Raw genomic sequence first — 27170 nt, forward strand, 5'->3', positions numbered from 1 at the left:
GCGCCCCGGCAGCGGAGATCCCCGGCCGTGCCGCTGCCGCCGGGGACGCGGCGCTCGGGCGTCCCGGACGGCTGCCGGGGCTCCGCGTCCCCCTCGCGCCCACAATCTGCTCCCGGTTCCCTTCGCTACTTGGCTTCCACTGACCGACCCCCTTTCGTCCCCCACTTTTCCCAAGTAGCCAGTGTGAGAGTGTCGGGGTGTGAGTGTGTGTGTATGTGTATGTATGTATGTGTGTATGTATGTGTGTGTGTGTGTGAGTCCCTCTCTCTCTTTGGCCCCCCCTCCCCTCCGACTGCAGATGCCTCTGCGCTTGCGCAAGGCTCAGCCCTTATAAGGCTCGATGCCCGCCCCTCCCGCCGGACAGAAGGGTTCGCATTCTCCCGCCTTCCTCCGGCCGCCCCGGTGATTGGTCAGTCATCTCGCTGCTGGGGAAGGTTAGGGTAGGAGGGAAGGAGGAAGAGGAGGGGGTGAGGACAAACTGCAGGCTCTGTCCCGCCCCCTCTTAAAGGAGAAGCGCTGTCACCCCGCCCCTTTGCTCAGTCTAGAGTGGCGAGCCGGCTAGCTTGTGGAGGAGGTATCGTCCCGCCTCGCTCCCCCTTGCCCTCCTCCCGAGCCGTCCGGAGCCGGGCCCGACTCCGGCTGTACCCTGCTGACGAACGACCTCCCCTTCGGGAGATCCACAGCGGCGCTGCCCAGGCGTAAAATGGAGCAGTTGGCGGCCCCTTTTTCCCTTCAATATGGAGCGAGGCCGGAGGAGACTACAGTTCCCAGAGTGCAGCGAGGCCCCGGGGTTCCCGGCATGCCGCGCGCTCAGGCTCGACTCGGCCCCGCGCTCCGCCGCTCCCCGCAGGCCCCGCCCCGCCCCGCCCCGTAGGCCCCGCCCTCGGGCTCCCCACTCTGGGGCTCCTTGAGCACGTGGGCGCTGCCGGCTTGGGAGGTAGGCGCCCCGTCCCCAACACCTGGGCTCTCTGGGCTTCTGTGGGTTCTTCTCGCGGCCTTGCCTGGCGTGGCCTGGTCGGGGCCCGCGGGCACTCCGCCCCTTCCACGCCCGGCTTGCCGGCCTGGCCTCCGGCCTCCGGCTCCAGACGGGGACGGTAACTTTGAACTTGTTCCCGGGCCCGCCCCCGGCGCCCCGCCCTCTCTTCTCGCCCCTCCCCCAGAGATGCGGGCGGCCGGGCCGGGCCGGGCCGGCGGTGCCCGCGGTTCCCCCTTCCGAGAAAGTCTCCCCCTCCTCCGCAGGTGTCCCGGGGAAGCCGCATCCGAAGGAAACCCTTGTCCGAGCGTTGGGGGCGCTTGGTGCCGAAAGGGGACCCGCGGCGACCCCCGAGCACAGCAGCCGCGAAGGCAGTTAAGCATCTTTGTGGATGAAGACAGCCCGGGAGGAGGGAGCGGTGCCCCAGATGAAGCCGATCCTGACTTTGGGGTCTCTGTGGGGGGCTGCCTGATGTAATTACTAGGCGGTATTTGGCTCTTCGAAACGTCTCTATTCTGTCTTCCAAGAACGTAAAGGCTGCCCTGGTAGTTACTCCTCTGGTTACTGAAATGCGAACTCCTCGACAATGTTAAAAAAAAAATCTACTTGGAGACCAAAATTCGACATCTGAGGAACGTGAAAGTTTTTTTCTTCTTTAAATTTTACTGGAGCACTTTAAAAAAAAGTTATAGTAATGCATTTTTTTTTTACATACATGACTCGGCGGCTTCTCTGGATCTGTACATTGTATCTATCACACTTGCTTTATATTGTATTTATAATCGTAATAATAGCTAGCAGGTATCTGGTTTTTTAAAGTTTATACCTTAACACATGTAAAGTGTTAATTCCTTTGATCTTCACAACAACCCTAGGAAGGTAGGTGCTAATTTTATCCCCACTTCTTTTTTAAACCAATGAGGAAATTGAAGCTGAGTGGGATTGAAAAACTGGTACAGGATCCCACCGTAAGTGCCTGAGGCAGGACTTGAACTCAGGTCTTCCCTACTCCAGGTCCTTTGCTATCCACTGCCTCCGTGTCTAATTCATTAACCATTTATTGAGGAACAGCTATGGGTAAGACACTCTGCTAGGCAGAATACAGGGACTGAAAAACAGTTTCTGCAAGACTGAGCACAAAACTTGGTTTTTAGAAGAACTAGGTTGAACCCTGCCTCAAACATTTAATGCCAGACCTATAGCAATTTCACTTATGTGAGAGCCTGTTTCTTTATCTGTAAAATGGGAATAATAATAGCATCTACCTTACAGGGTTGTTGTGAAGGTCAAAATGAAATAATTTGTATAGCATTTTGTAAACTTCAAAGCTATCAAAAATGTCAGCTATTTCTACTGGAAGATACAATATGTAGAGGCATGTTATATATACTACAATATAATGTTAGGAAAAAGGGAATCAAAATAGTTTTCCTTACAACCCAGAGTTCTTTTTAAAATATTTGATAACCACATATTAATACAATTGGTTTCTTTGTAATCCTACATCTTTTGTGCATTTAAAAACGTTATTTGGAGGGGCGATGGGCAGTATTAGAGTGCCCAAGAGGACAGTGACACAAAAAAAAGTGAAGAACTCATTTTAGAAGGTGGCATGAGAGCTGAACCTTGAAGGAAACTAAGGATTCCTGGAAATGGGATGAGTGCTTTGGGGACCGCCTTTTCCAAGGTGGGGAAGCAGGAGATGAAATGTTGAGTTCAAAGACCAGAAAATAGGATCTTTGATCTAAATGTAAAGTCTGTGGAATAAAGTCAAGTCTAAAAGGCAGCCTGGAGCCATATTGGGAAGGTCTTTAAGTGCCAAGCTAAGGAATTTTGAGATTTTAAGTAAGCATGTAAGATCCTTAAGGGCAGAAACTGCCTTTTTTTTTTAATCTTTTTCTGTTCTTAGTTTGGCACAGTGCCTTACAGGTACATGGAAGGTGCATAATAAATGTTGGTTCAATGGAATTGAGCTAGTTACTTAATAATTGAGGTTATATGTAGAACGAAGGTGTCAATCAGTCAACACTTATTAAGCGACCGCTACCTGTTAGGCTCTGTGCTAAACTTGAGGGATACCAGAGAAGGCAAAAGATAGTTCCTGACTGGAAGGAGTTCACAATGTAATGGTTGTGGACTAGATAAATGGCCCTTTGAGCTAAGACATTTTAATATGGTACCCTAAGTAGGTGAAATGCTTTATTAAATACAAACTTTGTATTTCTGAGTATTGTATCAGAAAACTTAAGATTTAAAGAATTGTCATTAGATTTAATAAACCAACCAGGGTCTCTCAGCAGCCTGCGGTGGTGTGAGCTGTAATCCCTAGTGGGATTGACTGAGTGTTACCACATGTGCATTTTAACTTGTCTCCTCTGTGCCTCATTGTTTTTAGGTATATGTCCTTATGCTGTTGATGAATCAGTATTTATGGAATACCTATAGAATACGATTATAAATACAATATAAAGCAAGTGTGATAGATACAAAGTACAGATCCAGAGAAGACGCCGAGTCATGTATGTAAAAAAAAATGCATTACTATAACTTTTTTTTAAAGTGCTCCAGTAAAATTTAAAGAAGAAATTTATGGAATATGGAATACCATTTATGGAATGTCCAATGGGCATTGGACATGCCCATTGTTAATAACACCACACACCTTTGTGATGCTTGGTGCTTAATACCCTTGGAAGTAAGTGCAAGTTTTCTGTCTCCACTTACTGCTGAAGAAACTGTTCACTTTGTATCTCACAAGGTATCTGTATTTTATGGTCTTTAGGAAGTCTAGTGCCTCAACTTTGCAGCCTCAGAAATTAGATTGTGTCAGTTCACCCTGAGGTCAGCCTCAGGGTAGAATGTCTCGAGCAGCAGTTCTCAAACTTTTTGGTGTCTGGACTAATTTACACTCTATAAAATTATTGAGGACCCCAAGTTAATGAGGCTTTAGTTTATGTGGGATATGTCTATTGATGTTTACCATAGTAGAAAGTAAAACTCATAAATATTTAAAAAAAATACACATTTATTAATTTAAAAATAACGATATTAAACTCAAACCATGTTAATAAACTCATAATGTGAACTTATAAATAACATTTTTATGAAAAATAACTTTTTTCAAAACAGGAATTTTAGTGATAAGATTGAGATTGTTTTTAGTATTTTTGCAAATCTCTTTAATGTCTGGCATAGTAGAAAATAGCTAGGTTCTCATAACTGTTTCTGCATGCAATCTGTCGTGATATGTTGTTTTGGTTTAATTCTATGAAGAAAATCTGGCCACACACAGGAGGAGGAAGGAGTAGCTTCACAGCCAAATAGCATTGTGGTACTATTATGAAAATAGTTTTGACCTCACTTATACCCTGAAAAGGTCTCAGGGGTCTCCAGGAGTCCTTGGACCACACTTTGAGAACTGCTGGTTTACAGCGATATTTCAGTTCTGACTCCACTCTCTATAGAGTATAACTTTCTAGTGACCAGATACTTCCGTAGCGTCTTTTTGACTTGGACAGTGCCACACTGACATATTCTTTCTTTGGGACTTTGAAACCTTTGTTTGTTTTTAGCATTAATATACTGCTCTTTCCAAGATTAGTTTTTCTTTAGTTTCTGTTAGATATTTCAAATCAATCAGCAAATTTTTATAAATTACTAGTGCACCAGGCTTTGTGAATTCAAAGACAGAGAAACAGTCCCTGCCCTCAAGAAGCTGCCATTCTGGATTGGGAGGGAGTATAGCATATACATGTCCAAATAGATACAGAATATATACCAAGTAATGGGGCACGGGAGGAGATTGTACCTAGGGGAATCAGGAAGGGCTGCATGTAGGATGAGGCACTTGAACTGAGCTTTGAAGGAGTCTGCAATTCTGTGAAGCAGGGTGAGAAGCGAATGGCTTATGGGGATGAGGCATAGCCTGTCCCAGGACCGGGAGAGGAGGCAGCAAGCCGAATGGCAGGTGTGTAAGGCAGTTTGGCTAGTTCCTGGAGAGCACAAAGGGACTAATGTATAATGTAACAAGTCTGGAAAGGCAGGCTGGAACCAGAATAGAAAGGGCTTTTCATGGAAAACTCCTCTGGAGTTTAAATTATGGTGTAATGGAAAGAGGACTGACTGGAGTCAGAATGCCTGGTTTCTATCCCACCTCTGACGAGTGCTGGTGTATGACCTAAGTGGATGGTTTGTGAGGTTGTTTCCATTTCTAGAACTGTGATCCTGAATTGTATTCTAGAGACAAGAGAAAGCTGCTGGAGCTTTTTGGTTAGGGGAGTGAGGTGATAAGACCTGGGTTTTAGGAATCATTTGGGCAGGTATGGAGAACATCCCAGGTTGCCAGGATAGATTAGTGCAGTGTTGTGTGATGGAAAGGTTAGTGCTGGGAGTCAGGCCACCGGGATTCTAGTCTCATCCTTGCCACAGGACAAGACTAGCTCTGTGACCCTAGACAAGTCACCTTGTTGTTGTCCCTCCGTTTCTTCAGCAAAATGAAGGGATGGCCTAAGATCTTAAAATCTGAGAGTTGGTAATCGGGATGCCACTCTCAAGAGTTGCCTGCCTGAGCAAGGGCATGTGCCATGGTCAGATTCACCCTTAAAGAACATCATTTTGGCAGCCAAGGGGAGAATAGATTGGAGTAAGGAAGAGAGGTGAGACAAGGATACCAATTAGAAGGGCACGGCAGTAGGCTTGGCGAGAAGTGATGCAGACCTAACTTTGGGGGTGCCAGTTTGTGGAAACAAGAGGGTATTGTTTGAAAAGTGGGAGGTTGGAAATTGTTAAGCAGCTTGCCAGAAGTCACAAAGGTAGTGAGGTGTAGAGATGGAACTTAAACTCAGCTCTAAATCTCAGTGCTCTCTTCACCATTGCATGCTGCTTTCTTAGATAACTGTTAAGGAATCCACCATGCTATCATTGACTCCACCTGCTTTGTCGATTTACTGACCAGCCTCCATTTGGGAGTGAGACATTTTTGGGCACCCCCAGTCAGATTCTGTGGGGTGCCCTCTGTTTGAAGCCTGCCGTTCCCAGTGAATTTAGTATAAGTCAGACACTCTGTCCAATAGTGGGCTGCCGATAGATGTGGGCACTGGCTAAGTCTTAGGAAACAGAAGGGAAAAAGTAACCAAAGAAAAAAAGGAAATGGGCATATGTGTTCCTCCTGCACAGAACATGTGGGCACCCTTACAGATGTTGGTAACAAGATTGGTTGAGAGAAGGTTAAGTGGATATACGTTTTCAAGCATGGCCAATGTGAATCTGTTTTTCAGTACTATGCATGTTTGTGATGAGAGTTTAATTTTTGGTGTTTCAGGTTTTTTTGTGGGGAGGGTGTAGTGTAAATGCATGTAAAAAAAATTTTTTTAAGCAAAAAAAAAAGGTTAAATATTATGCTTAATACTAAATCTTGCACACAATAGGTTTTCAATAAATATTTGTTGAATTTTAATGGGATTAGAATAACATAGCTTTGGGGCCCTTCATAGTGTTTTCATTTTATTTGTCCCTGAGAGGCAGTGTGGCATAGTGAAGTCAGGTTTGGGCTAAACATAAAAAATAGAAGCGAAAGGAAATAAATGTTTTAAATAGTTTCTTGTTCCATTTACTCTAACCTTTTAAACATCCTAATTCAGGAATAAACGCTCTAATATCTATGGATCTTTCAGTACCTTTCAGTTCTTTTGCCTTTAGTAGTTTGCAAAGATATGTTAAAGTGTCGTGTGTCACCCCCCCCACCCCCCCCAAAAAAGGCAGCCTGTAGGGAAAAGAACAAAGAAAGAGAATCCTCACAATGTCTGACAAACCCATCCTTTTGTCCTATTACACTCCAGTAGTGGCTTAACTAGCAATTCTGGGCCCTTTGAGAATAGTTCCTATGCCCTTTTGTTAACTACCAACGTTAACCTAAATCTTTGCTTTGTTCGATGCGTTTAATATTGTGAAGAGAGTGAAAAGGAAGTGGAACCAACTAGCTGGATGACCACTTGTTTGCTGTATTGTAGTCGTGATTTGGTTGTGGGTTGAACTAGATGAATGCTGAGGTCCCTTCTAAGATAAAATTTTGTGTTTCTAGTAGAAAATATCTCCAAGGTGTTCTCCTTTGCCTTTTCCAATTTTGTCTTATAAATCAAAGCTATATGAGTAACTAACCCTTAAATAAGCTGATCTTCTCCAGGAGGTACCTTTTGCAAATTTGAAGGAAATATTATGTGAGCCTTAGAGGTAAGATCATGGTAACAGCATATAGGTCACTAGGAAATACTAGTTAAAAGCAGCAGAAATAGGTAGTGAATCTTGGCACCTTCTCTGAAGAGGGATCTCTTCAGCCTTGACTTCCAGGTTTTTTAGGGGTGACTCCTTAGGTAGGTGGTGCAGTGGATGCAGTGCTGGGCTTAGAATCAGGAAGACTCATCTCCCTGAGTCCACATCTGGCCTCAGACACTGACTAGCTGTGTGACTGTAGGTAAGTCACTCAACCCAGTCTGCCTCAGTTCTTCATCTATAAAATGAACTGGAGAAGGAAATGGCGAACCATTCTACTATCTTTGCCAAGAAAACCCTGATGGGGTCACAAAGAGTCAGACATGATTGAAAAAAATGACTTACTGAACCTTAGCCATGCTTCCTAGTTTACCTATAATGACAAGTAGTAGGGTGACCTATAACTTTACATTGATTCTGCTATGAGCAGTGGAAGTAAGAGCTCTGAATTCTATTTGGAGAAGCAAATTATTGGTAGCTGTGCAGGATTTTCCAAACCACTTTGCCCAGGATCTTGTCACAGGATATCAGAATGAAAGCTGACTTGATAATGATTCATGCCAACTGAAATATTTAAAATCTTTTATCAAAGCCGTTAGAGATGCCAGAATCCAACTCCTTGTCATTAGGTAATATTCCTTTCATGAGGAAAATGTTAAATGAGTGATTAATATGAAGGAATTCAAATAAAGGATGAGAACCATAGGTTAGCCTCATCACATTAAAAGTTAAAAATCATAAAAAGGGATTGAAGAAATTCTGAAATTAAAAGGTAATCAGTATTTTAGACTACCCTAAAAAAATAAACCCTAAGAGATATGAGCCTGTAAAGTAGGGGGCATATACATTCTGGTTGGTCCACTTATGTATCTTGAAAATATACTTTAAAATGTAAAACAAATATACTCTCCCCCCCCAAAAAAGCTAATACAGTTTTGCAGAAGAAATAACAGAAATAACTATAAAGAATTTGCCAATGTGTCCTTTTCAGTATGGGTCAGTCTTTTTACTTTAATGAAACATTATTGCTAAGGTTTTCAAAGGACAATTAGTTCAGCAAATTATTAATCACCTGCTGTGAGTGCACATAGTGATAAAAATCAGATTTCCCAAGCAGCATGCTTGATTATAAGACCAAATCAGCATACACAATGTCTGTGTAGTGTTAGGTACAGTTATAAGATTATACTCTTTGAAGAAATGGTCTGTTAGAAACTTTAACTTTGTATATGAAGGACCAACACTGCAGTGAACCAAAAGTAGATGATAAAATATTTGAATGTAGTGCAAAATGACCAGTTAGGCCTTTTCTCAAGGGACCATCTGCAAGAGGAAATTCCATAAAATTAAATGTTGTGTCCCAGTTCCAGAGAGGAAAAATAAACACATTTTAAATGGTACACTTTGTATATCACTGCCCAGAAAGTAATTTTTTCCCTGAGTGGTTGCCATGGTAACACGAACTGTTTATATAACATCAAGGGGGAACTGGGTCAAAATAGTGAAGGAGTTTAAATTCTGCAATTATTTTGTTTAGAGGAATGGCCAGGGGAGACCAGGTTATAGAGAAGAAAGGTTTCATGCTAAATAAAAATATGTATGTGTTTAAGTTAGCTTAAAATTCATCCATTTTATAGAAATAGGCATAACATACTTTTGACTTTACAGGTAAAACTTTGAAATAAGTCCAAATTTAAATTTTTTTTACTATTTTTAGATGTAAATTGTACACCCTTAGTCAAAGATTTGATGAGTTTCTGTGGCCCCTTCCCAAAATCAGGACATTGTGGTGATAAACCTCTCTGGAGACCGTATCATTAGAGTACAGAGACTTTTGTTAGACTCCTGCCTAAATCCTTTTCAGCTTGGTAGATGTTTCTAGAGGCTGTGCTTTGCTGACATAATCTTAATGTACGCGTGCCATCATTGTACCATCAGGAGGCATCTGAGTAGAAATTTGTATGGTGAGTTTTCATTTTTCATTGCAGAGAGAATTTCCTTGAAGTATCCACAAGGATGAAATCAAAGATTTTTGAAACTTTAAAATGTAATTGTATCTCTCATCTAATATGGTGTTTTGTGCAGTAGGGTAAATTTTAAAATTAAAACAAATAGATATCAACCCTTTGGGCACATTTTATTCTTGTTTGTTTTCTTTTGTACAAATCTCTCTTCATGACACTTCATCCATCCTTGTGGCTTGTTAAACCTTTCTTAGAAGAAAACAAAATGAATTCTAGCCACACAAGTGAGTCAAGGGTAGACAGGTCCTTTGGCCAAGACATTTTCTCAGAAAGCAATGACATATAATTCTGACCTTTCTTCTGTCAGACTCTCCCCACCCCCACCCCCCATCTTTTAGTGGGGAGTAAGTTTTTATACTGTGTAGTGGCATTTGAAAGCTGTAGTAGCAGCAGTGTGTATAGACCAAATATAGGGTTTAGAAGGAAATAGCAATGAATTTAGGTTTGGCTTTAGGAGGACAATGGATTTTGAAGGTTGTCAAAGTTGACATTATGAATTTGTCTATAGGGACTACCATCAGATCTGAATTTTCTGGTGATGGAAGATACCTAGACTAACCTCTCATTTTATAGATAAGCATATGGAGGCTCAGGAGAAGTTACGTGACCGTCTGCAAAATCACCGGCTAGTTAGTGTGTGCTCTCTCTCTTACTCTCCTCCCTCTCTTCTCTCCTTTTTGTGGGTGTGTGTGTGTATCTATGTATCTATAGATGTGTGTACGTACATACATACACATGCATGTCAGTGAACACAGTCACCTCCTTTTAGGGAATAGGTGCTTTCCTGAAATTTTTAACTAAAAATTAAGAAGTAAATCATTTTCTGATTGACATCTATAGCAAGATGTTCCTTGGGGGAAATGGTGAAATAGTGTTAAAATAACAATGCTTCTCCCCCAATTTCATGCCTATTGACTTCTCTGAAGTATTTGTTACAGCTGACCACTCTCCCCTGCATAGTCTCTCCTCTGTGGATTTTCATGACACTTCACTGTCTGGCTGTTCCTTCTCAGTCTTTTTGATGACTTAACATCTGTATCACACCTCTAACTGTGAAAGTACTCACGGGTTCTGGCCTAGACTCACTTCTTTTCTTTCTCTGTACTCTTTGACTCGGTCACTGTATCAGCTCCTGTGGAGTCTCTCATTCATACATTCATATATGTGTGCGCACTCAAGCACACGCGCGCGCACACACACACACGCACACATATGCAGCCTTGGTCTCTCTTGCGCTCCAGTCCTATCTTGCCGACTGGATATCTAATGGGCATCTCAGACTCAACGTGTCTAAAACAAAACTCATTAACTTTATCCCCAAACTCATCCCTCTTCCTGAACTCTCATATTTCTGTTGAAGACTCCACTCTCCTTCCAGTCACTCAGGTTTGGAACCTGGATGTCATCCTTGGCTCCCTCACCCCACGTATGTAATCACTTGCCACTTCTTGCCATTTTTGCCTCCATAACATCTCACATATGTCCCCTTCTCTCCGCCCACACAGCCTCCATCATAGCACAGAACTTCATCACCTGTCACCTGGATTGTTGTAGGAACCTAATTGGTCTCCCGTCTCAAGCATCTCAGCAGTCCAATTTGTCTTCTACATGAAGCTACCACATTGATTTCTCTAAAGAAAAGGTCTTACAATGTGTTACTTCCTACTCAATTAACTCCAGTGGCTCCCACAACCTGACTGCATCCTACCTTTCTATTATTTGCTGCCATTCACTCTATAGTCCAACCAAACTGGCCTTCTTGTCATTCTTCGTACACAACACTCTATCTCCCATCTCTGCCTTTTCATTGGCTGTTCCCATACCTGCAATTCACTCCTTCCTCGCCTCTGCCTTTTGGAATACCTAGTTTCCTTCAAAACGCAGCTTAAGTAGAACCCTGTGCATGCCTTTCCTGGTCTCCCTAGCTGCTAGTGCCTTCCCCTTCAAAGATGATCTTCTGTCTGGTTTTTATATCCCTAAATATGTGCATGCTGTCTCTCCTGTTAGAATGTAAGATCCTTGAGGGCAGGGACTTTTTTGTATCCCCAGTGCTGAGCATAGTGTAGGATGTTTAATAAATGCTTGTTAATTGATTCATTAAAATGCTTTTAATTATACATTAATATCCAGAATTAGTCATAAAATAATAATACTATGATATTAGGGCAGGGGTTCTTAATTTTTTAATATCATGTACCCCTTTGGCAGTTTTTTTTTAAAGCATGTAGACTCTTCTTTAGAATAATGTTTTTAAATAATTGAAGAAGATTCTAAATTTCGGCTAGCTATTAATGAAAATAAAGATGTAATTTTTTTTTTCTTACCCAGTTTACAGACCCCCTTATCACAGACCACTTGGTGGATCTCTCGATCCCAGGTCAAGAACCCTCGCTTTACGGCCAGGTTCCTATGGGAGAGCAAGTGCCCTGCAGCTATAGCAATAGTTTTAGTTCAAGTACATGACCTTTTTTAAAGCCTTAGCTGATGAGCTAAAAGTTACAGACCAGGTGCATAGGCAAGCCTTTCATTCCTACTCTAAAAAGCCTGTGATGGTTTTTTTTTTTTTAAACGTAATAGCCTAGGTGGACCTATTAGTGCATTAAAGGTGATGTCACAGTTGATTTGACCTATATCTTCTATAGGTGTTGGGTTTAAAAAAAAATTATTTCTGTAAATATAGGTTCTGCATTGTGAGTCTCCCATAAGCAAGAAAACCAATGTACCTTGTTTTGAAATAAGCAATAGATGTGGATAATGAAATGTGTATTCCTAAAAAGTTCTAATTTTACTATTGTAGGATATAAGCCCTTTTGCATAATAAAGGTCCCCAAAACCTTATGGAGCAAACAATGTTCTTATAATACTACTCATAATTATACTTATTTATCTGTCTACATGTTCACATTTTTACTTATGGTTTTTTAGGTAAAGTAGAAAATAACTGTACAGCTGTATTGTACTTAATTTGTCTATTTTCTAATATTGCCCTCTGTTGGTGTTTTGAGGGAACACAGAATTATGCCGTTTTCCCCACAAAATCACTAAAATCTCTTTTGGCTCTGATACATCAAGTGACTATTGTAGACTTAGTAGGTTTACTATATAACATCATCTCTTACATCTAACATGTATGTGTACAGTAGTTTATGATTTGTACTTATGCTCCTGATTTGTGTTTCTGTTACTGGATCATGCCCATGGGGGATTTTAGTTTGGATCTAGCAAGAAGTGTTGACAGGGAGAGTACAGATATTTCCCTCTGACACCTGGCTAAAGCAGCCAGCTGTGGTGTAGTGAAAAACACTAGCGTAGGAGTCAATGAGACCTGGGTATGAGCTCTCAATTTGCTACCAGTGAGCTCTGTAGGCTGGAAGACTGCCTAGCACAGTTCCTGGCACATGGTAGGTGCTTAATAAATGTTAGTTAATAGTTGCTTCTAGTTTTTCTTTATGGGGTGTGTGTGTGTTTAAGTTATATTCTGATTAGCACTAGGTCCCAGTCAGTGAGTCCAAAGATTTTTGCCTAGAGAATCATAAAGAACTCCAATATCTAAGTCTGATGTTTATGGAAGTTATTCAGTGAAGGCTTTTCTTGAAGTGTGTGTGGACTCTGAATTTCAAAGAAGGTAATTTGCATTTAGCCTTTAAGAGAAAGAAGTTTATCTGTAGCCTGGGAGTATGAGCTGTAGCCCAGAAGGTGTAAGAGGTCCTGCCTCAAGCATGGGATTCATCTTGCTGCTAAACTGATGCATACTTCCCGTGAGGCCAGTTGGAGGCAGAGCCCCTGCTTCTGGGAAAGTTATGAAGGTGTGGAATGGAAGAAGTGCCTTGGAGACATACAGTTCATAATAGGTTCTGTCTGCTGAGCACATGGAGAAGAGGCCTTTTCAATTGATTGAAATCAGAGCTGAGGATGCCTTCACAAAGGCTTGAGTTGGCTTCAAAGTGATCTCCTCCTAGGGTTGGCTGTGTTCTGTGGTGTGACTTCTTCACTGATGGGGTCTGGTGAGACACAATATTGTAAGAGGAGAAGCAAGGCCTTTTCCTCAGGGGCTGTGTGGCCTCTGCCTTTGTTCTTTTCCTTTCTAGGCAAAAGGACTGAAATGTCCAATCTTGTGTGTTTCAGGTGAGGCGAACATCCATCTGACTAGAAGTCAGGCCAGCATTGGTACCTAGAGAAGAAAGGAGTAACCTTCAGGAGTCAGCCCGATTGTAGCTGAGACTGGGACTCATGCAGTAGTTATACGGCATCTGGATGTGAACTTGGGACAAATGTTATGCAGAATTAAGCTCGGTTTGAGCTCACTCTCCTCTGGAGATACAGAGGGGTGGGGATGAGTGTGCTCCCTCCTTGTCCCCAGGTGTTGAGGCAAAGCATTTGTACTTCTGTTATTGCTACATCTTTGAAGTAAGTATCTCTTTATAAAAAGTTAATTGAAGGTAAGTGGTTAAACAGAATGGGAATACTAGTTACTACCATCTAACAATGGGGGAACACAGCTGGTGGGCTCAAACCCAGTAAAAAAGAGATACCCACTGACTCCTCAAGTACCTCTGAAAACCTGAAGAGGGGCAAGAGCAGTCTGACTCTGGGAAAGTGGGCCAAAGTATTCACTAGAGTGGTGATTATACACTGTAGGAAATCAGTTTTTATTACTTTTGTTGTTTATCATGGTGCTTTTTGCCTGAGTAGAATGGAGGTTCTTTTAGGAAAGGTACAGTATCATTTTTGTCTTTGTATTTGCAGCTTCTAGTACAGTGCCTTGCATGTGGTAGATTGATACTTAATAAATGTTTGTTGAATTGAATTGAATTCTCCAGAAGATCTGTGATTCCATCAGCCTTGAAAGCTACCTGGTGCCCAGCTATGTAGCTATTATTGAATTCTTTATGCAAAGAAATTGATCCAAGAATAGTGGAGATTCTTTTTTTAATAAAATAGAAATTATTGGCCAGTGAATCCAAAAGAGTTGAAAAGTAAAGTGAACCAAAATAATTCATTTACAAAGAGAGCTCATTCAAGAATTATTTTCCTTTGCAAAAAGAGTGTGGGAAAAGGAAGTTTCCAATGTTAGCAAACAAAGAGAAAGTGGAACCTGGGAATTGTAAGGCACAGCATTTCTTTCCTCACTGTACCATTTATTTATTTATTTATTTATTTATTTTTCTCACCAACCACCCCAGTATCATAACACAGGGATACCTCAGAGATGTTTTGGTTTCAGACCACCACAATAAAGCATATACAGCAATAAATCAAATTGTACAAATTTTTTTGTTTCCCTGTGCATAAAAGTTATGTTTACATAATTCTGTAGTCTATTAAGTGTGAAATAATATTATGTCTATAAAAACACAATGAACTACTTTAATTAAAAAATACTTTATTGAGAGATGGAGCCAAGATGGCAGAGTAAAGGCAGGAACTTACCTGAGTTCTCTCCAAATGCCTTTAAAAAATGATTCAAAACAAATTCTAGAGAAGCAGAGCCCAAAAAAGACAGAATGAAACAAATTTCTAGCCCAGGACAACCTGGAAGATCGACAGGAAAGATCTGTTGCACCAGGGTGAGGGAGGAGCACAGAGCGGGCCCCAGCAAACTTGGAGCAGGCATCGAAATGGCTGAATCACTGGCAGCAGCGGCGGTTTCCAGACTTCTCAGCCCACAGATGCCAAAGACAACTAGAAGGTCAGCAGGAAAGGTCTGTTGGTGAGAGAGGAGTGCAGAGTCCAGCACAGGCCACGCCAGCATAGTCCTGACCCCAGCAAACCAGGAGCAGGCCTCAGAGTGACTGAATCAGCAGTGGCAGTGGCTGCTTCCAGAGCTCTCAGCCCACCGACAGTAAAGAAGTCCGTCGACTGGTCAGAAGGAGATTACAGGGGTCTTTTTGCTAGAACTGAGGCAGGACTGTTGCTTTGCTCATACTTGGATCTGGGTTGCAGTCCTGGGTGGCAGTCCCAGGGCAAGGAGGAGCATTAGCATGGCAGAGCTTGCAGCAGGGGAGGGGGAGGACCCTCCTTACAGTTCCAGAGCAGAAAAGAGTGCTTGTGGTTGTTCACAAACCAGAGCACCGGCAGAGAGAAGAGTAAACACCTCCCCTTAGATCATACCACCTTGGAAGAACTGAAAACTTACAGGTCCCTCTAAGTGTCTGTGAAAACAGATGCACAAAGCCCCTGAAGCTTGGGACAATGCACCCTCCACCCTGGAAGCAGAGCCCTACCTCAACAAAGTTAAAAAATCAAGTAATAGGCTGGGAAAATGAGCAAACAATGGGGAAAAAACTGACTAGAGGAACTTACCATGATGACAAGGAAGATCAAAACACACACTCAGAAGAAGACAACAAAGTCAAAGCTCTTACATCCAGAGCCTCCAAGAAAAACATGAATTGGTCTCAGGCCATGGAAGAGCTCAAAAAGGATTTTGAAAATCAAGTAAGAAAAGTAGAGGAAAAATTGGGAAGAGAAATGAGAGTGATGCAAGAAAATAGTGAAAAATGAGTCAACAGTTTGGTATAGTAGACCCAAAAATTACTTTATTGTTAAAAAATGCCAACCATTATCTAAGCCTTCAGTGAGTTGTAATCTTTTTGCTAGTGGAGGGTCTTGCCTTAGTGTTTTTGGCAGCTGACTGATCAGGGTGGTGGGTGCTGAAGGTCGGGGTGGCTGGGGCAATTTCTTAAAATAAGGCAACATTGAAGTTTGCCACGTCAGTTGATTCTTCCTTTTACAAAAAATTCCTAGTCTATGGAGCATCAGAACACACACAACATTCATCAATTGCCATCTTATATGGGTATGGTTTGTGGCACCCCAAAACAATTACAGTAGTAATATCAAAGGTCACTGATTCCAGGTCACTATGGCAGATATATAATAATAATAATAATAATAATAATAATAATAATAATAATGAAAAAGTTTGAAATATTGCAAGAATTACCAAAACGTGACAGAGACATAATGTGAGCACATGGTGATAGAAAAATAGCACCAAGGGGCAGCTAGGTGGCACAGTGGATAGAGCGCCGGCCCTGGAGTCAGGAGGACCTGCGTTCAAATCCAGACTCAGACACTTGATATTTACTAGCTGTGTGACCCTGGGCAAGTCACTTAACTCCAACTGCCTTGCCAAAAAAAGCAAAAAAAAAAAAAAAAAAAGAAAGAAAGGAAAATAGTGCCAATATACTTACTTGATGCAAGATTACCACAAATCTTTCATTTGTTTTTGTTTTGGGGAGGTTTTTTGTTGTTTATTTTTTTCCCCACTTAATAGTATTTTGTTTTTTCCAATTACTTGTAAAGATAGTTTTCAGCATTCATTTTTATAAGATTTTGAGTTCCAAATTTTTTTCTCTTTCCCCTCCTCCTCTCCAGGCAAGCAATCTGATATAGGCAAAACATGTATAATCCTATTAAACATATTTCCACATTAGTCATGTTGTGAAAGAAGAATCAGAACAAAAGGGGAAAACCACAAGGAAGAAAAAAAGAGAGAAAATAGTATGCTTCAATCTGCATTCAGACTCCATAGTTCTTTCTCTAGATGTAGATAGCATTTTCCATCATGAATCTTTTGGAATTGTCTTGGATCATTGTATTGCTGAGAAGAGCTAAGTATCAAAGTTGGTTATCACACAATATTGCTGTTACTGTGTACAGTGTTCTTGCTCACTTCACTCAGCTTCAGACCATACAAGTCTTTCCAGGTTTTTCTGAAATCTGCCTGTGAATCATTTCTTATAGCACAATAGTATTCCATCACATTCATACAACACAACTTGTTCAGCCATTCCTCAATTGATGGACATGCTCTCAATTTCCAATTCTTGGCCACTACAAAAAGAGCTGCTATAAATATTTTTGTGCATGTAGGTACTTTTCCCATTTTTATGATCTCTTTGGGATACAGACCTAGAAGTGCCATTGTTGGGTCAAAAGGTATGCACAGTTTTATAGTCCTTTGGGCATAGTTCTAAATTGCTGTCCAGAATGGCTAGATCAGTTCACAACTCCACCAACAATGCATTAGTGTTGCAATTTTCCCACAGCTTCTCCAACATTTATCATGTTCTTTTTTTGTCATATTAGCCAATGGTGGTACCTCAGAGTTGCTTTAATTTACATTTCTCTAATCAATAGTGATTTAGAGCATTTTTTATGACTATAGATAGCTTTAATTTCTTCATCTGAAAACTGCCTGTTCATATCCTTTGACCATTTATGAGTCTTCAATTTGTTTTAAAAAAAATGCAATGTCTGCAAAGTGCAATAAAGTGAAGCACAATATAACAAGGGATGCCTGTACTAATCATTGAGGGGTGCTGCTTCCTTTATTACATTCATTCTTTTCAAAACTGACTGGCAAGCTGGAGATCTTGAAAACACATTAGGGTGATGGGATTAAAAGGGTGACACAAGGACACGATGATTGATGATTGAATGTTGTTGGAATACAAGGTACTTAGCAGGAAACAAAGTGGCACAAGATATGCTTCCCTACTTTCAGGAATCTACAATTCACATATTCCATGGATTTCCACTGAGCCCTTCTCTTCAAGACTGCATTTTTTTGTTTGTTTCGCTTTTTGAAGTGAGGCAATTGGGGTTAAGTGACTTGCCCAGGGTACACAGCTAGTAAGTATCATGTGTCTGAGGCTGGATTTAAACTCAGGTCCTCCTGCCCAAGGCTAGAGCGCTATCCACTGCGCCACCTACCTGCTCCAAGATTACATTGTTAATGGAAATATTTCTTATACTACATGCAACCCCCCCATTAAAAAAAAAAAGCCCAGCTGACTAATTATTGACTCATCAGTGATTTTTATATTTCCCATTTTTAGAAAATAGCTAATATTTAATTCCTCACTCTACATTGAGGATTGATGAGCAAAACCATCTGTTTGCATTTATCAAGAAATCTTGCATGACCTTAAGATATGCATTAGACGGTCCTTCCTCTGAGGAAAGCCTTATAAGATTGCATCTTGCTCCACTGAGTCAAATACTTTCTTGTAATCAACAAATAGAATAGTCTTGGTATTCTCCATACCTTTTGACCAATTCTTTGTTATGATGTCTGTTGTGGAAAACTATTTGTGAAAGCCTGTGTGTCCCTTATATTTTTATTGGAGAAAGCCTTGGGGAGAAAGAGGAAGAGAGAGAGAATTTTTAAAAGATTTTATAAAGATGAGTTAGCATATAGGTTAGTAGTAGTTGAAATTCTATCTCCATTCTTTTGATAACTTTTCCCTCCCTTTGTATATATTTGTAGTTATTACTCTTTTTTTGTGGTGTATATATATTTTTTCTATGTACTTGTCCGTTAGAATGCAAGTTTCTTATGAGTAGAGATTGTTTCATTCCTTATATTTGTATCCCCAGCACCTTGCACAGGACCCTGACATGCAGCAGGCCCTTAAGTACTTATTGATAGACAGCCTTTAAAATGAAGCTTTGATGCTTTCAGGACTGTGTTGTTTCCAGCATTGATTTTGTCTTTATTTGCTTGGCCTGGTCTTGCCGCTTTTCCCGACTTCATTTTAAGCATCATTTTGGTTTTGTTGTGTAGCATGTCACAGTCTTCAGGTGTCAGGGCCCCACTTTGGGAGAATAAAAAGAGATTGTTAAAATAGGTGTCTTGTTGTTTGAGAACAACTGAACAACTGTGGAGTGTGAATAAATGGGATATTTCTCTTCCCTAACAAGTGATTAATGTGAAGAATTTGGAGAAGCTTGGAAACACCTGGAGAGGTTCATAAAGGAATCATCAGCTCGGAGTTTTAGAGTTGGAGGGGGCTTGAGTGCCATCTAGGCCAGCCCTTTCAGAGAGGTTAAGTAAGTGATCTGCCAAAGGTTGCACATACAGCAAGTACAGAGGTGGGTTTGAAGCCAGGCCTTCTAATTCTAAACCCTGCAGTTTCTCCACTGTATTTTATTTCTGTAAAGATTTTATAAAGATTAAGACAATAAATACAAGAGTTGGTAGTTATTGAGATTATTTCGGTTGCCTTTTTTGAGTGAACTTGTGAACTTTTCAGTTTTGTTACTTTCCCCTTCCTTGGTATATTTGTTAACTTTATTATTTATGCTGAATTTTTCTACCCATTATCTCCCCTATTAGAATCCTTGTGAATAGGGATTGTTTCATTCTTTGTACTTGTATTCCCAGCACCTAGCCCAGTTCCTGACACATAGTAGTTGCTTAATATATACTTGATTATTTGTATCATAAATGAACACATGCAGAGTTAAATAAGCAGAACCGTGACTATTCTATTGAAAACAGGAAAAAAAAAACAAAACCAAAACTGAACGCTGTAATAATAATTACAAAGGTAGGTCCCACAGAAGAGTTGAGAAAATGCAGCTCCCTTCCTTATTTGCTAGTGTGGGGTACTGTGAGCATGGAATATTGCATATATTATTAGACACCATTGATTGGTTGATTTTTTGGTTGTTTTTTCTCTTTGTTTATTAGTTGCAAGAGATGGCTCATTTTACAAAAGGGGGAGGGGGGAAATATTTATGAATGAAAGTGATGTAAAAACAAAGATATCAATAAAATGAGATTTAAGAAAATTGAATGTTATAGAAACATTACACATTTGTTCCTTGTCCCATCTATTTGTTGTCCTGCCAGCTTCATGTTAGAATGCTTTTGAAGTGGTGTTGAGCCTCACACTGTTTTCTGTAGACTTACTTTTCCTTCCACTGCTTTTTGCTGTCTTACATTGTTAGTCTAAATCGGAGTTGCTCCTGGATACCATTTTTCTCCAGTTGACAAGGAGATCAAGAATTTCTGGCTAAGATAATTTCAGTGCTCTTTTGGCTGCATTTTGGTGGTGAATTTATATAAGTTTTAAACCTTTTCAAGAATAGTGACAAATGAGGCCAATATCTTTGCCTTTTTTTCCATTGAGTAAGTCAGTTTGAAGCTGATGCAATTGTTCTTGTCTTTTCAACTTCACATCTCTTCTAGTTTGACGTTAATTTTTGCCTTTATTCTGATCAGTCCATGATCTGACTGCACACAGACAGCTTTGCTTCTTTTTTTGTGGACATCACATCAGGCCTGGGCAAGGTCCAAATGGTAGAGAAATTTCTGGAGATGGCAAGGTTCCTCTAGGTGAACCTACTTCCAGGTTACAGGTGACATGATGCTGATTTCATCAAGTTCAGGAGTATTTCAGAACCTCCTGAATAAGATCCAGTCATTCCCAAGTTCAGTTTAATTATCCACACTGGAAAACTGAGTGGGTAGAGTACTTGCCATGCAGAAGCCAGTCTGTAGTTGGTCAGGCCAGTGAGTGAGTGCCCTGGTGGGTGTGCCTGGGACAGGCTCTGAATGACATCAGTGAGTAAGGCCCACAAAATTGTGGAGAAGACACAAATGGGTTGTGATCTGCACATTCTGCACTAATGAGATCACCAGTCCATCAAGGTGTGCTATAGGGTTTACAGACTGCTGTCAGCACAGCTCTTTGTGGTGGGCACATAGTGAAAGTAACCCCACTTCACATATAGGGAAACCCCTTTGCCCAGAAAGGTTGCCTAACCTCCTCTCCCATGGCAGAGGCCAGGCTATTGGGGTTCTCTGCAAAACATGAAAGCAGGTAGTACATCGATATATGTATGTATTATTATGTTTTGATTGCAAGACTTTTTTTTCTCCCAGTATTTTCTCAAAAGTAAAAGGGATTTGAACTGAAGATAAGCGCCACAAAATGCTCCCTTGGGCTTTAATAAACAAAAGCTTATTTGGTACCTTTATGCTTCTTCAGGCTTTTCCATTCCTGTTTATCTGCCATGCAGTGCTCCTAGTGAGCATAAGCAAAAAAGACCACCATCATCATGATTACAGCTTAAGTGGCAACATCTTTTACAGAGAATAAAGATATCAATAAGTTCTATGAATAATGTGGCAACATTCTTCAAACCATGTCAGCATATAGTACTTCATAATTTCAGTGAAAAGATCACTCATTGCATAAGGGAAGATGGCAAAAGATGTTGGGAAATACAATTCAGGATTTAAAAATGAAGGAGGCTAAAGACTTGTAGGTTATTCAGAAACCTTATTCCTCTATATAATGAATCATTTCTTCAATGAAAAAGTGTGGTGCCAGATGTGATTGAAATTGATTGTATTAAAAAAAAGAAAGAAATTGATTGTATCTTAGCATAGGAAAACTACTGGTTTATCAACATGCAGTCATTTAAGAATCCTGTCAGTCATGTGCACCCAGATCACTGGTTAGGGCAAAGGCAAAAAGCAACACCAGATTAGAAGGAGAAAGGTGTGCAGTTATAACAGCTCCACCCAGTCTATTTAAACATGCCACTGATTCTGAGGAAAAGGAAAGAGATCACAATTGCTTTTTTAAAAGTTTACTAAATAACAGTAGCTAACATGTATTTAATGCTTTAAAGTTTGCAATGTACTTTACATTATGTCAACAGCTCTCAACAGCCGGGGGGGGGGGGAGGGGGGGGGGGGGGAGTGGGTTTGCTATCAACCCCATTGTAAGTTGGGGAGAATGGATCTATACCTGTGTTTTCACTCTTGAGTATGGAGAGGCCTTCCACTAGTGCTTACAACTTCTCTATTAACAGTCTTGGCTTTGAAAGATTCTGTAACCAGCCCATCATCATTTAAACTCATGTCTTCTGACCCTTAAGGTCTGTCTTGTATCCACTATGCCATGCTGCCTCTCTGTCCCCATTATTCAGATAAAGAAGCTCAGTCCTTGATTAAATGACTTCCTAATAGGTGCAGGACTAGTGTTAGAAGCAGTATTCAAACCCAGGCAGATGACAAGTGCAGAGCTCTTTCCTTTTAATAAATATTTCATTGATACTTTTTAAAAAAATCACTTCCTAACCCCCATCCACACAATAAAGCCCCCTCTTATAATTTAAAAAAAGTATAAACAAAACACACCAACAGATTGGCCATCTCTGGCATGTGTTACACCTATGGTCCACCCTTCTGCTTGAGGGAAATAGATTTTGCCACCAGGTTCATTGCTCTTTCCCTTGTACCTTGCTGTCTTAAATTTAATAAAAAACAGCACAGGAAATCAGAAGCTCCTGGAAATAGTGCTCATGATCTCATATTTATGTCACACTTAAATGTTTGCAGAACACTTTTCTTACATTTCTGTGAGGCATGCAGTGCAAGGCCTGTCCTCCCCATTTTATAGATGAGGAAACTGGGTCTTAAAGGTTATGGCTATAGTCCCATAGTGTCAGTCAGGATTTGTACCACAGTCTTTTGAGACCTTATAATATGGTGGGGGAAATTTGATTTTGAATTTTTTGAACAAGTGAGCATCCCTTTATTCACTCAGTGATACATATCGTATCGAAGGAGTAGAGGAACCTGATTCACATGAAAAAAGCTATTCCCATCAAGTCTGTCATACCCTCCCAGGCCGCTCCCCCCTTCTGGCCTGCCCTTATTCTTGCTGCTAAAACTATGGCCACAGCTCTGGCGCTAAGAGCCCATGCTTATATAAATGACTAGATAAGCAAAAGAAGTGATGTAAACGGTGGTCAACATTGGAATAGGTTAATCAGGAAAAGTTTCCAGAGGTTGGTGAATTGTGAAAGAAGTTCGGCCTTTTCTTAATCATGATTATCCTTGACTTCCTGGTCTTGGCTATTGTTGACAGGGATCCCAAGATCTCCTAGTTACTCATTCCTCTCTTACCTTCTGTGGCATCCTCTTTCCCTTGTTTTGATTCCTGCCATTTTTTCCCTTTCAATTTGCTGGCATCCTCCCAACGGTGGTGTTAGTTCCTTTTTCTCTCCACATTCTTCCTTTACCATGTTACAGTAATTTTCTCTAACCATGACCTTTCTTCACCTCGAAAACCACCTTTCTTATGACCTGTTTGACATCACTCCCTGGTTTCCCCCTGCCCCAGTGCATCAAATTCATTACCTTCCCTCTGGCTTCTCCCTTCTGGTTTTCTATTTGTTGGTGGCAATCATTACTATTCTCCCAATAAGGTTAAAAACCTTGGTGTCATCCTCTTCTCACTGTTATTTGCCTCCCACAGTTTTCTCCTCATTTCTAGTTCTGCATCATCTTACATCTGTCCCACTGTTTTTACTCCAGTTTAACAAGCCCTAATTACTTTTCACCTGTACTGTTGTACAGCTCTAGCACTAACTAACTATGTGTAATTACAGTCTTTCCAAGACCTTAAGTTGCAGAGGAGCTGTTGATTTGCTTGGGTAAAAGGAAATTTCTTAAAGGGACTTTCCTACCCTGATAAAAGTACAAGTCTGGGCTTCTCCCCGTAGGTCATTAAAAAAAAAAACAAACCCCAAAGTGTGTATCACCAGTGTTTTAGGAGAGCTGGCCTAGAAGCCAAGAAAACCTGGATCCAAGCTGTGCCTCTGTGGGCAAGTCATTTAACTTCTCAGTGTTCTAGGTAGCTCTCTTATACTCTCCTTTGCAGAAAAGAGGTCTCACAGTACTTTGCTCATACTCCTATAGCTTTTAACATCTTACATTACATTTTAGATGTTTGTATATGTCTTGTCTGTTCAGCTATTATATAATTCATAGAACCCTAGAGTAGGAGGGGACCAACTTATCCAACCTGTATTGGAATCATAAATCATCACCTTTGTCCTCATGATAGCATCTGAACAAATAGGCAACTCTCATGGGAACATCTCATTGACAAGAAACTTAATACTTTTGAGAAAATCCCAATCATTAAATTGTTAGGATTTTTTCCCTTTATATTGAGCCAAAATTTGCCTACTGCAATTTTTTGTACACAGCTCTTAGTTCTGAAGTCTATGCAGAGTAGGTCTCATCTCTCTCCTCCATCTAAACCCTTCAAATGTTTGAAACAAATTTTGCTTTCCTGAGGTCTTTTCTTCTCCATATTAAGGGGGGAGGGAGGGAGGTTGAGGGGGTCAGAGGATGGTCATCAGATTTAGAAACTATAAGCATCTTAAAGATAATATAGTTCACGTTAATAAAGTAAGAGAAAAAGGTCTCAGCTGAGAAAAGTGAGTGGCTTAAGAAAAAGAGGATTGGAATAGTTCTGTAGCACCTCTTGCTTTCTTGCTTGCTCAGTGATCATCACCCACCTTTCAGGAATCACAAATTCTTTTACTACCCCATCGGGCCAGGCAACTTGAGTTCTGCCTTCCTTGAATCACTCAGTGCCCTCCCCATCTTTGACTGTTGAGCTCCATCCTTTAAAGCCCAACTCAAACATTGCCTCCTCTAGGAAGCTTACCCTGATTCCTTTCTTTCCTCCAGTAGATAACTTGTCTTTCCCCTGAGATCTCACATAGAAACTTGTTTCAGAACTATCTAATGTATTTATCATGTAACATCATTTATTATAGCTGTTTTGATATCATCTGTCTCTTCCTCTCTCCTCCAATTAGACTAAGCTTGTTGAAGAGAGGGGCTGGCATCTAAATGTTGTGTCTAACCCAGTGCCTCAACTGGTTCTCTGAATGTAGTAGGCATTTATTTATTGATGTTTCATCTTCTTAAGACCAATGAAGCCTTCCTTGGTTCCCCCATGAGTAAAAAATGACCTTCTTTGGACCACCCCAGCACTTTGTGTCTTCCTCTTTTTAATGTTTTTGTTTACCATGTTTATCTGTGTTTATACATTCCATGAGGGCAAGAGTGATTTAGAAACAACATTGATAGTGGAAAGAGGGCTGAAATTAGAGTTGGGATACTTGGGTTCATGTCCCAGACCCAACACTTAACTGTCTGTGTTACTATAAGTTGTTTCAGATCTCTGAGCCTCAGTTTTCTCATTTTTAAAATAAAACTAATACTACTTGCACCTGTGTGGAAAGTGCTTTGTAAAGCCAAAAAGTTCTATGAATGTAGAGTTCTCTGTACAAAAGCACTTAATACTGAACTGAATTTGTATCTCAGTGCTTGGCCTAGCACTTGCACACAGTAGGAATTCCATGAATGTTTGTTAAATTAATATGAATTGAATTAACATGGATTATATACCTTTATGTATGAAAATAAGGAAGGCCTCTCTCTGTGCAACTAATATTCCTATTTTTTTATGTCCAACCACCATGAAAATTTAGGAGCAGATTTTCCATCCTTTTGTCACATGTAGTTTAAAAGAAATGAAAATGAAAAAATAGTTCTGGATTTCACCTGATGTGATATGAGGACAAGTCAATTTATATGTTATTATTTCTGTGGGCTCAAAATTTGTGCCCAAGCATTTTGTGAGATCTCATTAATAGTATCTTCTTGTAAAGCTTTCTAACAAGCCCCACACTTCCTGAAATATATTGTGTTTCATTATTTCTTCAGATATTATCTACTCAAGCTGCCTTTCCTTTCCAGTGAGTAATAATGAACCCTGGAAGTTATAAGTGTAATTGAACATGCCCTCATTAATAGATTCCATGAAGGCAGTCCAGTTTATGGAAGTTGTCTCAGATTCCTATTACATGCTTTGGTTGATTAAAGAAAGTTAAGTCAATGTTTTTCTTCTCCAAATGTGACCAACTATGTAACCTAATAAAAGGAAGGCTGAAGCCACTGAATATAGTACCCCCTAAAGATCTCACTGAATTACCATGAAGATGAAAGAAGCTCTGTCATTAGCCAACTGTCATTCCTAACTATCTTCAAACCCTTCAGAACCTTAGAGTTCCAATGTTCCATCTTTTCCCTAGGGAAGGGAATCAATTTACTATTTATCTAACTTTACATACTAGATGATTTTTTTAAAGGCATAGGTACATTCAGTTTTTTATGAATTAAATAACTTTTCAAATCTAGTAAAAGCTACTATTTAAAGAAACATTGCAATAAACCGAAGGGTCCTGTGGTAAGTGCTAATATTTTTATTAGCTTCTAAAAATGGTACCACCAATGTGTCTCCAGCCTACTTCACCATCTCTTCCAGCTCATCCAAACAAGTCACTAGCTGAACCCCAGTGTCTTCCTGCACTATCTTTATCTTCTCCTATGGAACTCCTTTTTCTTAAAGGTCCAGCTGAGTGGCCATGCCCTTCAAGAAACCTTTTCTAATTCCCCCTAGCTGAAGGAGATCTCTTCCTCTTCAAATTTTCCTAGGACTCTTTATCTGGATTTATCCTTTGCCTGAAAAGTGTAATATCTGTAGAGTCTCCAGCCCCAAAGTATGTAAGAAAAGGACTCATTTATTAACCATGTTGGACCTGAACTTAGTAGGATGGATGGTATGTAAAAATTGCAAATCCAAGGGCAGCTAGGTGGCACAGTGGATAGAGCACCAGCCCTAGAGTCAGGAGGACCTGAGTTCAAATCTGGCCTCAGACTAAACGCTTGAAACTTACTAGCTGTGTGACCCTGGGCAAGTCACTTAACCCCAATTGCCTAAAAAAAAAAAATTGCAAATCAAAGGCTGCTTTTCCCAGAGACTGAAGTGTTAAGAGAGTAGAGTGTGCATCCAAGGTATTGGAAGGAAATATGTTTACTTTGGTTCTTGCTACATTGAAAGCAAATACCCCCTTGTAAAAGATAATAGGTGTTTTTTATAAATGGTTAAATGGAACTGGAGTGCTAGTCATTGACAGTTAACAATGAAGGAACACAGCTGGAATGGAGGCTTTAGCTGATTGCATTAGAAAAAAAAGACCCAACTTCCCAGAATTACCCCCTGCAACTCTGAGGGTGAGATACAGTCAACCTGGCTCCTGTTACAGTGACCCTAGAGCATGTTTCCTACGTGTAATGAGAGCCAATAAAATTGGGCCCTTATAATTCCCAGGAACCTTGGAGACATTCTCTACCTGGGGACTTACGCTTCTGGATGGAAAGGGCCAAGGGAAATTGGCCATTCTTCCTCCTTTGTTTTAGGCTGTAATTGTCTAGTCCTTTTCCATGTGTA

General features: G+C 40.6%; 1 long non-coding RNA gene across 1 annotated transcript in view; it reads left to right on the forward strand.

Annotated features, from left to right (window-relative positions):
* The first annotated feature begins 877 nt into the window (after positions 1–877).
* Positions 878–27170, forward strand: part of LOC114024538 — a 34076-nt gene continuing 7783 nt past the window's right edge. The window contains exons 1-2 of the long non-coding RNA XR_003566913.1: positions 878–937; positions 13390–13671. This is a non-coding gene — a long non-coding RNA (uncharacterized LOC114024538). The remainder of the gene's footprint in view (positions 938–13389; positions 13672–27170) is intronic.

The sequence above is a fragment of the Vombatus ursinus genome, unplaced genomic scaffold, assembly GCF_900497805.2.
Source record: "Vombatus ursinus unplaced genomic scaffold, bare-nosed wombat genome assembly UNPS02014821.1, whole genome shotgun sequence".
NCBI classification, from domain to species: Eukaryota; Metazoa; Chordata; class Mammalia; order Diprotodontia; family Vombatidae; genus Vombatus; species Vombatus ursinus.